The sequence below is a fragment of the Crocuta crocuta genome, unplaced genomic scaffold (genome assembly GCF_008692635.1).
Source record: "Crocuta crocuta isolate KB4526 unplaced genomic scaffold, BGI_CrCroc_1.0 scaffold282, whole genome shotgun sequence".
Classification (NCBI taxonomy): Eukaryota; Metazoa; Chordata; class Mammalia; order Carnivora; family Hyaenidae; genus Crocuta; species Crocuta crocuta.
The window spans coordinates 6,756,367-6,769,325 of record NW_027529174.1 but is presented as its reverse complement, the minus strand read 5'-3'; the positions used below and the strand labels follow the sequence as shown (position 1 = coordinate 6,769,325).

General features: G+C 42.0%; 1 pseudogene; it reads right to left on the bottom strand.

The window, feature by feature from the left end:
- Nucleotides 1-6,570: 6,570 nt before the first annotated feature.
- Nucleotides 6,571-7,889, bottom strand: LOC144226334 (tubulin alpha-1B chain pseudogene; annotated as a pseudogene).
- Between the last annotated feature and the right edge of the window lie 5,070 nt (nucleotides 7,890-12,959).

Below are 12,959 nucleotides of genomic sequence, written 5' to 3'. Positions count from 1 at the left end.
TTGCTTCCCTTCCCTTATGTTCATCTGTTTTATATCTTAAAGTCCTCTTATGAGTGAAGTCATATGATATTTGTTTTTCTCTGACTGACTAATTCTGCTTAGCAAAATACCCTCTAGTTCCATCCACGTAGTTGCAAATGGCAAGATTTCATTCTTTTTGATTGCCGAGTAATATTCCATTGTCTATATATAACACATCTTCCTTATCCATTTATCTGTCAATGGACATTTGGGCTGTTTATATACTTTGGCTATTGTCAATACCATTGCTATAAACATTGGGGTGCATGTGCCCCTTTGAAACAGCACACCTGTATCATTTGGATAAACACCCAGTAATGCAATTGCTAGGGTAGTTCTATTTTTAATTTTTTGAGGAACGTCCATACTGTTTTCCAGAGAGGCAGCACCAGTTTGCATTCCCACCAGTAGTGCAAAAGAGTCCCTCTTTCTCTACATCTTCGCCAGCATCTGTTGTTTTCTGAGTTGTTAACATTAGCCATACTGACAGGTGTGAGGTGGTAAAAACACAAGAAACCCTAAAGCAACCTGGCTATACGTGTATGTGACAACATCCCTCATGACTTCTTAACGTGAGCCCACTTATTCAGACTGCATGTTTGTGGGTCACCATATATGGGAGATAAAAAAGTAAAAAATACATAAAACTCTACCCCACATGGCGCTCGGGGCTCAGTTCTTCAGGCACAAACCCAGCTGAGCGGTGCCGGCAGGAATAAAGTTGCTTCCCGGAAAGAAAGCCTCGGTGTCACGACTCTGTGTGAGGATCCTACTACAAAATTAACTGGAAACATTTCCAAAAGCATGCACATTTCAAAAAGCATATAAAGGATAGTAAGTAATGAAGAGACCCCCAAAGGGAAATTCTCAAGACAGAAAGGAATTTAGCTTTTCTCCGCGGTAAATAACGGTTTCAAAACCTAACAATCCCGTGGGGTAGGTACTGTATCAACGTCATTTCACAGAGGAGGAAGGAAAGGCTGGGATGTGAAGTAATTTCCCAGGGGACAAAAGCTAGTATTATGTCAGAGTTAGCTCGGGTTTATACCCAGGTAGAGTTCCCAGATTCAGCAAATAAAAAGACATTATAAGGATATCCCACATATTGCGTGAGACAAACTTATACTAAAAAAGTATTTTATGTTCATCGGAAATTCAAAGTCAGTCGGGGGTTCTTTTTTTCATCTGTCAAGCCTGCACCAAGTCCTATCTGACTCTAGAACACCACACTGCCCTAGCATCTGGAAGGTAAGGCCATGAAAAATCAAATCAGGTCACCCATTTCAGCAATGTGTCTCTACCAGCAACTGCAAAAAGCCTTGTATACAGGAAAACACTATTATTTGCATGCACCTGTAAACCCCTTAGCTTTTTACCTGCACATAAGTGCTCAAAAATTATAGTTTTTAACTATTAGTTTTGGTATTATTAGTATGCTCTTCATATCTAAGAAATTTTCTCCTTGAAATATTTTAGATGTCTTAATCACCCAGTTTGGATCTATCGTTCAGGAAAGTACTCAGACCCTTTGTGGACTTTTTCATATTCTCAGCTAGGTCTTACTTCTTGGGAGTAAGGGTTTTCAGGAAATTGCTACCCGTTGTCTAATACAGAAGACCCTTCTGGGCTTAACGCTAGTGTTCGCCTTGCCTCTGCCTGTCTTATGCTAATGATTGATCCCCCCTTTTGGGGGGAAGTGGTTTCTATGACACTGTGCTAGAATTTAAATGCAGAGGATTAGAGCCACAGGCCTGAGTTTGAACCTCAGCTCCATGGTTCACTAGTTCTGGGAATCAGCACTGCAAATGAACTTTCTGGGCCTCAGTTTCAGTGTTCAAGGGACGGACATGATCATATCTGGCAGATCTGTATAAGGAATAAAATGTGCTATAGTAATATGAAGAATTTGTTTTACAGTCCCCAAAGCATAGTAAACACTTGACAGTAGCTAGTATTCTAATTTTTAAAAGACAAATAGCAGAATTAAGCTTCATTTTATAATGAAATAAATTTGCCTGGTTTCTTTATTTTTTCATTAAAAAATTTTAATGAGAGAGAGAGAAAGGGAATCTGAAGCAGGCTCCACACTTGGCACTGAACGTGACAAGGGGCTTGATCTCAAGACCCTGAGATCACAACTTGAGCCAAAATTGAAAGTCGGACACTCAACCGACTGAGCTACCCAGATGCCCCTGCCCGGCTTCTTCTAAAAGTTAAAAATACATTTTCTCGTTAGGAATTATACTAGGTTTAATTAGAGGAATCTTTTCCTAGTCCTATCTCATGTGTGAAAGACGTAACTAAAACAAACATACCTAAAAATAAAACAAGATGACCAGATTGGGAATTTGTTCCCATCTATCGCCACAGAATATTCATCTTCTTATGGATTGTTTCTTACTTGAAACTTTCTTAAATGATTTAATGAATTAGATAGTTGGAGCAATAATTCTAACTAACCTTTCTTCCTCGTGCCAACATAACTCCTGGTTAACCTCATGAAACTTCATAGAACTTGTTATTATAAAATAGCTCTTGCCCCAATGAATTTTAATGTGAGGTCGTTGAAGGCAACGACCAAGAAAGAATTCTTGAGACATTTATGGCGCAATTTAGCAAGTTTGTCTAAGTGACACAGGGACAGGACCCAGTGGGCAGAAGGAGCTGCACTTTTTGCTGTGTGAGGTTGGTGGTTATGTACTTAGTGACCAAAGGAAGGGAGCATGCAGGGAGTATCAGATTATGAAAGTGGCTTCGAATTTCTTTGCATTTCTACTCCTAAAACTACTTTTGCAAGATTCCTCTGGTGCTTATCATTCAGTTCAATATTAACTACCGGTGAGGCGGTGGTGAGACCCTTAAAGAATGTAGCAAACAGCACATATTTGATCCTCATCCAAACTATGTAGGCTTTAGGTCAGCCTTGTGGGCAAAGGGTAATCGTTTTCCTGCTTCTGTCCTTCGTCAGATCCCCCTCTCTGTCCCTCTCCCTCCCTCCCCCAAGCCCCCAACACACAGGAAATTCTTCACCTCTTTGGAATGACTCATTTGTTTCATCTCCAATGCACCTTTCTTTTTACCAGCTCTTACACTTCCTTGTACTTTTCCCACTCTGAAACTGTAATTAAGGGTGAACTGGGTATGACTGATTCTTGGGATCTTGCATAGTAGCTGTGTAGAGAAAATGATTTTATCTTTCTGAGCTTCAATTCCCTTATCTGTAAAATGAAAATGTAATGCCAACCGCATTAGGTTTCTGTGAAGATAAACGGAGCGAGGTTATAGAGTTATCACACACTTTTGGTATATGCAATAAATGTGCGCGCTCTCTCCTTCCCTTTCCTCGAAGCCCTTGGATGGCACCTAAATGGGAGCTTTGCAGCATACTGCTGAAGCCTCACCTGTCCCCCCTGTGTTGTAATGGGACTTCTGATAGCGAGATACATGCAGCCATTCAATAACTACCTTATGTAAAGCTGTAGAGCTATTACTTATACCTTGTTTCTAAATAATATAATTATTATATAATGCTAGTAAGTGTGACCAGATGAAGTAATTCATTTGGGTTTTTTTTTAAGTTTATTTATTTATTTTGAAAGAGAGAGAGAGGGCAAGCAGGGGAGGGGCAGAGAGAGAAGGAGACAGAGAATCCCAAGCAGGCTCAACATTGTCAGCACAGAGCCTGATGCGGGGCTTGAACTCACAAACTGTGAGATCATGACCTGAGCTGAAACCAAAAGTCTAACGCTTAATTGACTGAGCCCCCCAGGCAACCATTCTTTTTTTTTTTTTAATGAAAATCTGTATTTTATATGTGAAATATATTTTATATTTCACTTAACAATGTGAAATAATAATCCTTCGTAAAGGCATGGAATTTGTTCAAGTGTTTATTCGTTCACTGAACATATAATTTCTAAGTACCACACTGTGCTTGGCACTGGTCTAAGGTCTGGGTGCATAAAGCCTTTTTCCTGGAGACAGTACACAGGAGGGAGACAGGCAAAAGAACAGATGCTTATAATATAAGGTGATCAGAAGCTGAGGAATCACTTACAGGGAGCCCTAAGATTTGGGGAGATAAGGAGCTAGACTGGAAGACTGCCAGGGAAAAATTATCTCTCCTGAAATTGAAGGTAAGTAGGAATGTTGTTTTCATATCTAAAGCACACACTAGGATATTTTTCCAATTTACTCAAGCTAAAAAGGGCAAGAGTGTGTTTTATTTTATTCGGTTTGGTTTTCCCCGCCAAATGTGATTAGCCTGACCTAGTCTATCAATGGATTTCTTTCCCTGGGACTTGCAGTAACCTTGACTGGTGGAAAGAACATAGCCACATTGGATTATCTGTTTTAGTAGGCTACTTTTAGTTTGGTTCCCAGTCTTGCTTTGTCAGCTCCCTCTAATCTTTATAATCCTATTTAAACTGCCTCTAACTACAGCTGCTCATTTGCATGACATTGACTCCGGTATTTTCTGTTCAAAAATCATGTGTTTTGAGGGATTCTGGCTCTTGACTCTAAATTATTAAATATTTGATAGTCTGTCTTCCAATGCATGAGGACTTTTAGCCTGAGTGATCAGTGATTGTCTCTTCAACATGTATAACCCTATACATTAAATGTCTTGTAATTCATTGTTTTATGTTTGTCTTCCAAGACAGGCAGGCACTGTGTCTTTCATTACCATGTGTACTATCTACCGTCCTTCTATAGTAACTGAAATTACAAAATCTCCTTATAAATTATTATGCGACTTAAAATAAATATTTTATTTATTGTTATGTCTGAATTTAACTGGCCTCTAAAACTTATAGAATTTTTCATTAATCCCCTTACATATTAAGAGAAGCTGAGAAATATAATTTTAACACCTGATATTACTAGAATATTGTTTAGAATATTAGAAATAATACACTTTGAAGTCAGACTAATGTAGACTTGTATCTTTGGTCTTGGGCAAGTTATTTACCTTCCTTAAGCCTCTGGTTTGTTTGTTTGTTTTTTATCAGTGTAATGGGAGGGATTCTTTTTATCAGGTTATGGTAATTTGAAATAATCACATTAAAACTTTCCACAATGTCTGGCATAAATCAGGTCCTCAGTCATATAACTATTAAGATTATTATTATTTTACTGAGCAATAGTTCCTGATGCTCACTACTAATACTGTTAGGGTATCAAATTTCTAGGTAAACAACATAATTAGATATAGAAGGCTCAAAAGGATTCAGAGAAAAATGAATCTATCATGGAAAAACGCATGGTTACACTAGAGGATTTTAAGTATTTTAGGTAAATATGAAAACATTTCAAATTCTATATTTTGCTACATATACTAGGATTTTTGGAGACTCTACAGTGGAAACAAGGTTGCCTATTGATCTTCCCCAAACTGGCTTTGGATTCAGCTTTCTCAGATAAGCCAAACCATCTATATGATACCTAACTTTCTTTTTAAAGATCTTTTTTCTTATTATATTTTTGAGAGAGAGTGGGAGAGTGTGAGCGGGGGAAGGGGCAGAGAGAGAGAGGGAAACAGAGGATCCGAAGCAGGCTCTGGGTGGGGTTCAAACTCACAGTGAGACCATGACCTGAGCTGACCTGAGCTGACCTGAGCCCAAGTCAGATGCTTAACCAGCTGAGCCAACCACGTACCCCTGATACCTAACTTTTTAAATTTGGTTGCCTCTCCCACAGTCCCACCCCTAACATCAGCAGGACTGAGGAAAAAGAATAAACAGAGCCTAAATATCAAGTTAATGAAGTTATTAAATAAAACGTTTTGTCTTCACCTTGAAAAACATACCTTTGTGGGGCACCTGGGTGGCTCAGTCAGTTGAGCATCCGACTTCAGCTCAGGTCATGACCTCATGGTTCACGAGTTCAAGCCCCACATTGGGCTCTGTGCTGACAGCTCAAAGCCTGGAGCCTTCTTGAGATTCTGTGTCTCCCTCTCTCTCTGCCCCTCCCTGGCTCATATTCTGTCTCTCTCTCTCTCAAAAATAAAGAAAACATTAAATATATATATATATACCTTTGTAATAAAAAATCAAATCTATAAGATGATTATTATAATGTTATTGAAACTTGGCAAAATTTCAAAGACAACTAGATTCAATTATTGCACATGTCTGGGTGGGTCTATTGATGGGCCAGGGATGTTATTAATATTAGTAATAAAATAAAGATTCACGTAAATGATAAGTTATTACATATTACATATAATGTATTTTTCTGCCTTTTCAGAAAAATTACTAAGTGTCTTATAACAATCCAGATTTTACTTTATTTGTGTTCTATTGACAGTAGGGCCAAGTGAAATAATATTTCTTTTTTTTCTTTCTTTCTTACTTTGAGACCTGATAGACAAATCTTACAGGTACACAAGGAAAAGTAAGACAAGGAAAAGTGAAAAGTGAAGACAATCTAACCAGAAAGCTTTAATTCCTGTCAGTTAATGTGGAAGCTAAAGCTCTGAGTTGGACATGCTGCAGGGCTGAAAGGAAAGGTAACTGATCTTCCTCTCTTTCTTCTTCACTCTCTCCTTCAATGGGAATCCACACCCGCTTCCTCATAATCCTTCTCAGGAGCAGCTATGTCCTCACGGGCCTCAGAAAACTCTCCTTCCTCCATACTCTCACCCATATGCCAGTGAACAAAGGCACGCTTGGCATACATCAGGTCAAATTTGCTGTCCGGACAAGATCAGACCTCAGCAATGGCTGTGGTGTTGCTCAGTGTGCACACAACTCTCTGTACTTTGTTCATGTCTCCACCAGGTACCAGTGAGAGGCTGGTCACTAATGCCAACTTGGAAGCCAGTGCTTCACCCGTCCACAGTATGGATGGAATGCTTGGTCTTGATGGTGGCAATGGCAGCACTGACGTCTTTGGGAACCACGTTGCCATGGTACAACAGGTAGCAAGCCATGCATTTACCATGCCAAGGGAAACATTTCACCTTCTGGTTGGCCAGCTCGAAGCATGCATTGGTGATCTCTGCTACAGAAAACCGTTCATGGTGGGCTTTCTCAGCAGAGATCACAGAAGCATATGTGGCCAGGGGAAGGGGATGGGAGGATAGGGCACCAGGTTGGTCTGGAATACTGTCAGATCGACATTCAGGGCTCCATCAAATCTGAGGGAAGCAGTGATGGGAGTCACAATCTGGCTAATAAGGCAATTAAGTTAGTGTGGGTTGGGTGTTCAATATTGAGGTTTCTATGGCAGATGTCATACATAGCCTCATTGTCTACCATGAAGTCACATCAGCATGTTCCAGGGTGGTGTGAGTAGTGAGGGTGGAGTTATAGGGCTCAACGACAGCTGTGGAAACCTCAGGAGCTGGGTAAATGGAGAATTCCAGCTTGAACTTCTTAATTGACAAACAGATGTCCCATCATCAGGGAGATGAACCCAGAGCCAGTTTCCCCCACCTTGAGCTGTGGAAAACCAAGACGGCTTGAAGATCTGTGTACTGGTCAGCCAGTTTCCCAGTTTGGTCCAAGACAAGGCCAATGTTCTCCTTGTCAGTGGTGTAGTGCCCTTCGCCATAGTTATTGGCAGCATCATCCTTCCCTGTGATAAACTACTCTGGGTGGAAAAGCTGGTGGGAGGTGTTAATGCAAACTTCATCAATGACGGTGGGCTCCAGGTCTATAAACACTGCCCTGGGCACGTGCTTTCCAACACCTGTCTCGCTGAAGAAGGTGTTGAAGGAGTCATCTCCTCCTCTCTACAATGGTCTTGTCACCTAGCATCTGGCCATTGAGTTGGATGCCGTGTTCCAGGCAATAGGGCTCCCAGCAGGCATCAGTGACCTGGACACCAGCCTGGCCAATGTGGCTGGAAATACACTCATGCATAGTGGCTACGGGTTAGCAGGTGCAGGCAGCAAGAGTAGATACAAGGTCCCAGTTACCATCCCCAGCAAGCTAAGAGTCGAGGTAAGTGATGCACTCAAGTTAGGTAATACTTCTTAAGTCATGGTAGAGTCTAGATCATTTTGTTAATTTCTATGTGGGCATTCTTCGCATGATTTGTCAACACAACTCATAATATGATACTTAGATACAGAAAGAAACCATAAACTTAAATATCATGTCCAAACATTGCATTTGGCTCCTACAAATCACCTATACTATAGATCTTAGCTTTTGCTCATGAGAAAGTAGCTTGACTCCAAAATGGAGAAAAGATATAAAAACTGTCTTCAAAATACTGGACAACAGGCAGTAAAAGAGTGTGATACTTGAGAGAAGGGGGGGAAATGAGTTGAACCCTGCCCAGAAGCAATTTCTGAACTGTGACATGAGAAAAAGGAAATCAGGCAGAGCCCAGCGGTCTTGTCTAGTTGAGGAGTCTGAATTATGATCTTGGAGACCGAAGTGGCTAGCATATGCAGAACACAGTACCAGTGAGAAGGAAGTTGTGCAGAGAAAGAGCTCCAGAAATCTGCACAGGGGTCTTCTCAAGTCTTTGGCAGAATAAAATAAAGTACATCTTTCTGCCATTTATAGGAATTGTTGTTTTTTAAGTTTATTTATTTATTTTGAGAAAGAGAGAGAGCATGCAAGTGGTGAATGGGCAAAGGGAGAGAGACAATCTCAAGCAGGCTCTATGCTGTCAGCACAGAGCCCCTTGCAAGGCTCAATCTCATGACCCCGGTGTCATGACCTCAGCTGAAATCAATACTTCAGCACTTAACCAACTCAGCCACCTGCCCTCTAACTTGTCTTTATATTGAAAATATTTCTTGGGGCAGTTGGTTGAGCGTCTGACTCTTGATTATGGCTTAGGTCAGGATCTTGTGGTTTGTTGGTTTGGGCCATACTTCGGGCTTTCAGTTGACTGCTCAGAGCCTGCTTAGGATTCTGTCTCCCTCTCTCTCTCTGCCCCCCCCAAAAATAAAATAAACATTAAATAAATAAATAATACTTTGAACTAAATGATAAAAACACAACATACCAAAATTTGTTGCATGCAGCTAAAACAGTATTTGGAGGCAAACTAGTTTTTAATGCTTAAAATAGAAGGAATAAAGGTTTAAAATCAACAATCCATGTCTCCACCTTAGAAACTAGAAGAACACCAGATTGAACTCAGTGTCGAAGGAAAGAAGTAAAAATAATAAATACAACATGAATACATAATTAATAGTAATGAAAGCAGAAGCCAATGACATTTTTAAAATCAGTAAAGAAAATCAATAAAGGGAGAAGTTGGTTCTTAGAATGATGAATAAACTTGAAAACCTCCTAGATAGACTAATTGAGAAAAAGATAAGGGCCACGAATTCTCAACTGTAGACTTGGCACAGTGCTAGGCAAGATGAAACATTCCTGCAGGTAGTTACAAGTCCCCTCCCAGGATACAATTCTTCTGGGCTAGTCACCCCATCCCCTGCTATAGAACCTCAGATCTCTAGCAGCTGAGATGAGAGGTTGAAGCACACAATACGTACCTCTCAGACCCCTGCTGCTCACAGAACCTGGGGCCTTGTCCCTCGAAGCCTTAAGGCTCTACTGGTTACTGTTATTTTGACCATCACTACTGAGTCTAAGCAACCTAGCACAAAGACCAATAACACAGGGGCACCTGGGTGGCTCAGTCAGTTGAGCTTCCAACTTCTACTCAAGTCATGATCTTGTGGTTTGTGGGTTCAAGCCCTGCGTCGGGCTGCGTGCTGACAGCTGGGGACCTGGAGCCTGCTTCAGATTCTGTGTCTCCCTGTCTGCCCCTCCCCTGCTCGCACTGTCTCTCTATCTCAAAAATAAATAAACATTTAAAAATAGTGGGGTTTTTTTTTTCAATTTAAAACAAAGACCAGGAGCTGACATTGTAGAGGATCTCATTATCGTATCTTGAGTTATGAGTAAGAAAAGGAATTTTCCCAGAGTCCTAGAGTGGGCCAACTGGAGATTTTTTTGATGCTCTTCTTTTGGTTATATAAACACAGCGTTTTTTGTTGAGAATAAAAACCCTCAAAGTTAATGTCACTCAGGAGAGTCTATGGTGTTGTAATTGCATAAATCTAAAACCATCTGGAAATAGTCAGTGAAAGAAAATATAAAGTTCTCCTAGCAACAAGGAAGCTGAGAAAACAGGGATCTTAAATAAGCTTAAATATTTTTTTTGAGTGTTTTTCTTCTTATTTTCAGAACTGAAAAGGAAAAATTACAGTAAAGTGCATCCTACCTAAAATAGAACTGAATAAGAAACTGGAGGGGGCCCTGAGTGGTTCAGTCGGTTAAGCGTCCAACTCTTGATTTTGGCCCAGGTCATGATCTCACAGTTCGTGAGATTGAGCCCCAGTAGGCTGACAGCACAGACCCTGCTTGGGATTCTCTTTTTCCCTCTCTCTCTCTGCCCCTCCCCTGCTCATGCTGTCTCTCAAAATAAATGAATAAACATTTTTTAAAAATAACAAACTGGATTCAATTTTTATGAGAAACCATCTTGGGTGCACCTGGGTGGCTCAGTCAGTTGAGCAACAGGCTCTTGATTTCAGCTCTGGTCATGATATCCATATCTGGCTTCATGCTGAGCATGGAGCCTCCTTAGGATTCTCTCTCTCTCTCTTTCTCTCTCTCTCTCTCAAAGAAAAAAGAAATCTCAATGGTACATTTTTAAGCATTTTTTTACACTAACCAATTAGCAAATGGGTTAAGAGCATAGATTCTGAAGCCAGATGTCATTAGTTAGCATCTCAGCTCCACCATTTACCAGTTAATGTCCATGAGCAAGTTACTTAATTTCTATGTGCCTCCCTTTCCTCATCCATAATGTAGGGATTCCTAAGAGTACCTATCCATCATGATTATTTAAAAAGCAAATATTTATAAATGCTTAGAATAGGGTTTGTTCACCTAAATGCTTTCTTGGTACTAGTTAAATAAATAATAAATAAGTAATACTCTAGATCACATTTACTATCATCAATCTTTAATAGAGGCAAAATTTTCAAGTCTGGTGTTCAAACAAAATGCTTAAATTTTGAAAAAAATTTTTTTAACATTTATTCATTTTTGAGAGACAGAGTGTGAGTGGGGGAGGGGCAGAGAGAGAGAGACACACACAGAATCCCAAGCAGGCTCCAGGCTCTGAGCTGGCAGCACAAAGTCCCACTGGGGGCTCGAACTCACTGACCTGGAGATCATGACCTGAGATGAAGTCTGACCAAGCTGAAGTCAACCACTTAACCGACTGAGCCACCCAGGTGCCCCCAAACAAAACGTTTAAATAGAAATCTAAGCTTTGAGGCTTATTCTCCAAATTTGGCATAAATGTCCTTCCCTTCCAACTTTCCCCTACTCCCCTCTATGCTATTCCTTCTCCACTAAGCCATCCACAAATGGAAGTGTGGGCCTTGTATTGATGAATTGATTGCTCTTAACTCTTCATTCGTCAGCCTAAGAACAAGAAAAGCAAGATTGTGACCACTGCTATATAAAACTCTTGGGCAATAAAAATAATAGTGTTGCTTATACTTCTTAGGGCAAAGGCAAGGCGATCAGACAAAGGACTTTTCTTTATTGCCGAAGTCCCAGAGCACAGAGGCACCCCATTCCTGTGGTGAGGACTTTAGCAGGAATTATATCCAATTGGTGTTGCATAATGACCTGCTACCAAGCCTTCCACTAAGTAGTTGGTTGAGTTAGTTAACCTCGCTCTTTGCCTCTGATCCCTTATCTGTAAAAACTAGCCATTAATAGACTAGGTTGTGAGATATAATGAGCTAATGCATACATATGCATGGTAAAACAAGAATATCATAAATGTTAGCTATTTTTGTGGGAATAAGTCTTTTCAGTTTGAACGTTGCTTCTCCTTCAGCGTTTATTGCAAATAACTACATGACTTAGAAAACAGGGTGTTGGGGGGACCGGGAGTTTGAAGCCGAGGGACCGCGGGGAGAATTTGATAGCATCACAAGGGCAAAATCTACTAGATTCAACTTTAGCGTGGCGATTAGAGCAGAATCCCAGGGGCCAGCAACTTCCGTACAAAGCCTCTAACATGCGAAGCAGGGCCCTCAGAGAGACATTTCGACCAACTAAGAAGCCAGAAGGGGCCCTCGGCACAGCCTTTACTCCACTAAACTCCGGAAGACTTGGCTGGGCGGCCTCCACGCTCCGAGAGTCGATTTTACCCTGCGAGGCGTGTCCGCGCTTCTCAGCTGCGCGGCTCCAGCCAGGACCAGGATCTGCAAGCTTGGAGCTAGTTCACATCCGCAGACCTCGGGGGCGTGGCTCGAGAGAAGGCTCCAATCGCATTGGCTGAGGCTGCCCGGGGGCGGAGTCAGAGCGCACTAGCTCCGCCCCGCAGGTCTACCGGGAGGAGGAGAAGCCCAGGTGGAGCAGGAGCGAGCGCCTGCTCCGGGAAGCCCCGTGTGGGGGCCATGGGGGGACAGGTGAGGCTGCCGCCTGGAGAGCCCTGCCAGGAAGGTGAGTGTCCCTCGAGCCGAGGGAGCTGGCATCTGGGTGGTGATGAGACCGGATGGGCGGTCCCGGGTACTCGTGAGGAACAGACACGAATACACCCACTCGTAACGCATTCATTCGTGAGTTTACTCATTCAGTCTTTCAGGCAGTCAATAAATACTTATTGGTGCCTATGATAAGCCAGGCTCTGGGAAAGCCTGAGTCGAAAAAGACAGGCATACCCTTGGCTCTCCCTCTGTTCCAGGAGGCAGACCCATGTAAATTAACAGCGTGCTGAGTGTCGCGACGGGGCAATTCAGGGTGCTGTGGGAAGATTCCCAAGTCTCGTCTGAGAAAGACTCTTCCAGAGTCTGCGGTCGGAGTGCCCCGGTGGGCAGAGGGCGTGCCGGGGGACCGGACGGGGGTCTGGGGTTGCGCCCTGCGCTGGTTCCGTGAGGGTCAGGCACTGTGGAAGGTCAGCCGCCGTGGGCCTCGGGGGAGGGCGCTGGGCCC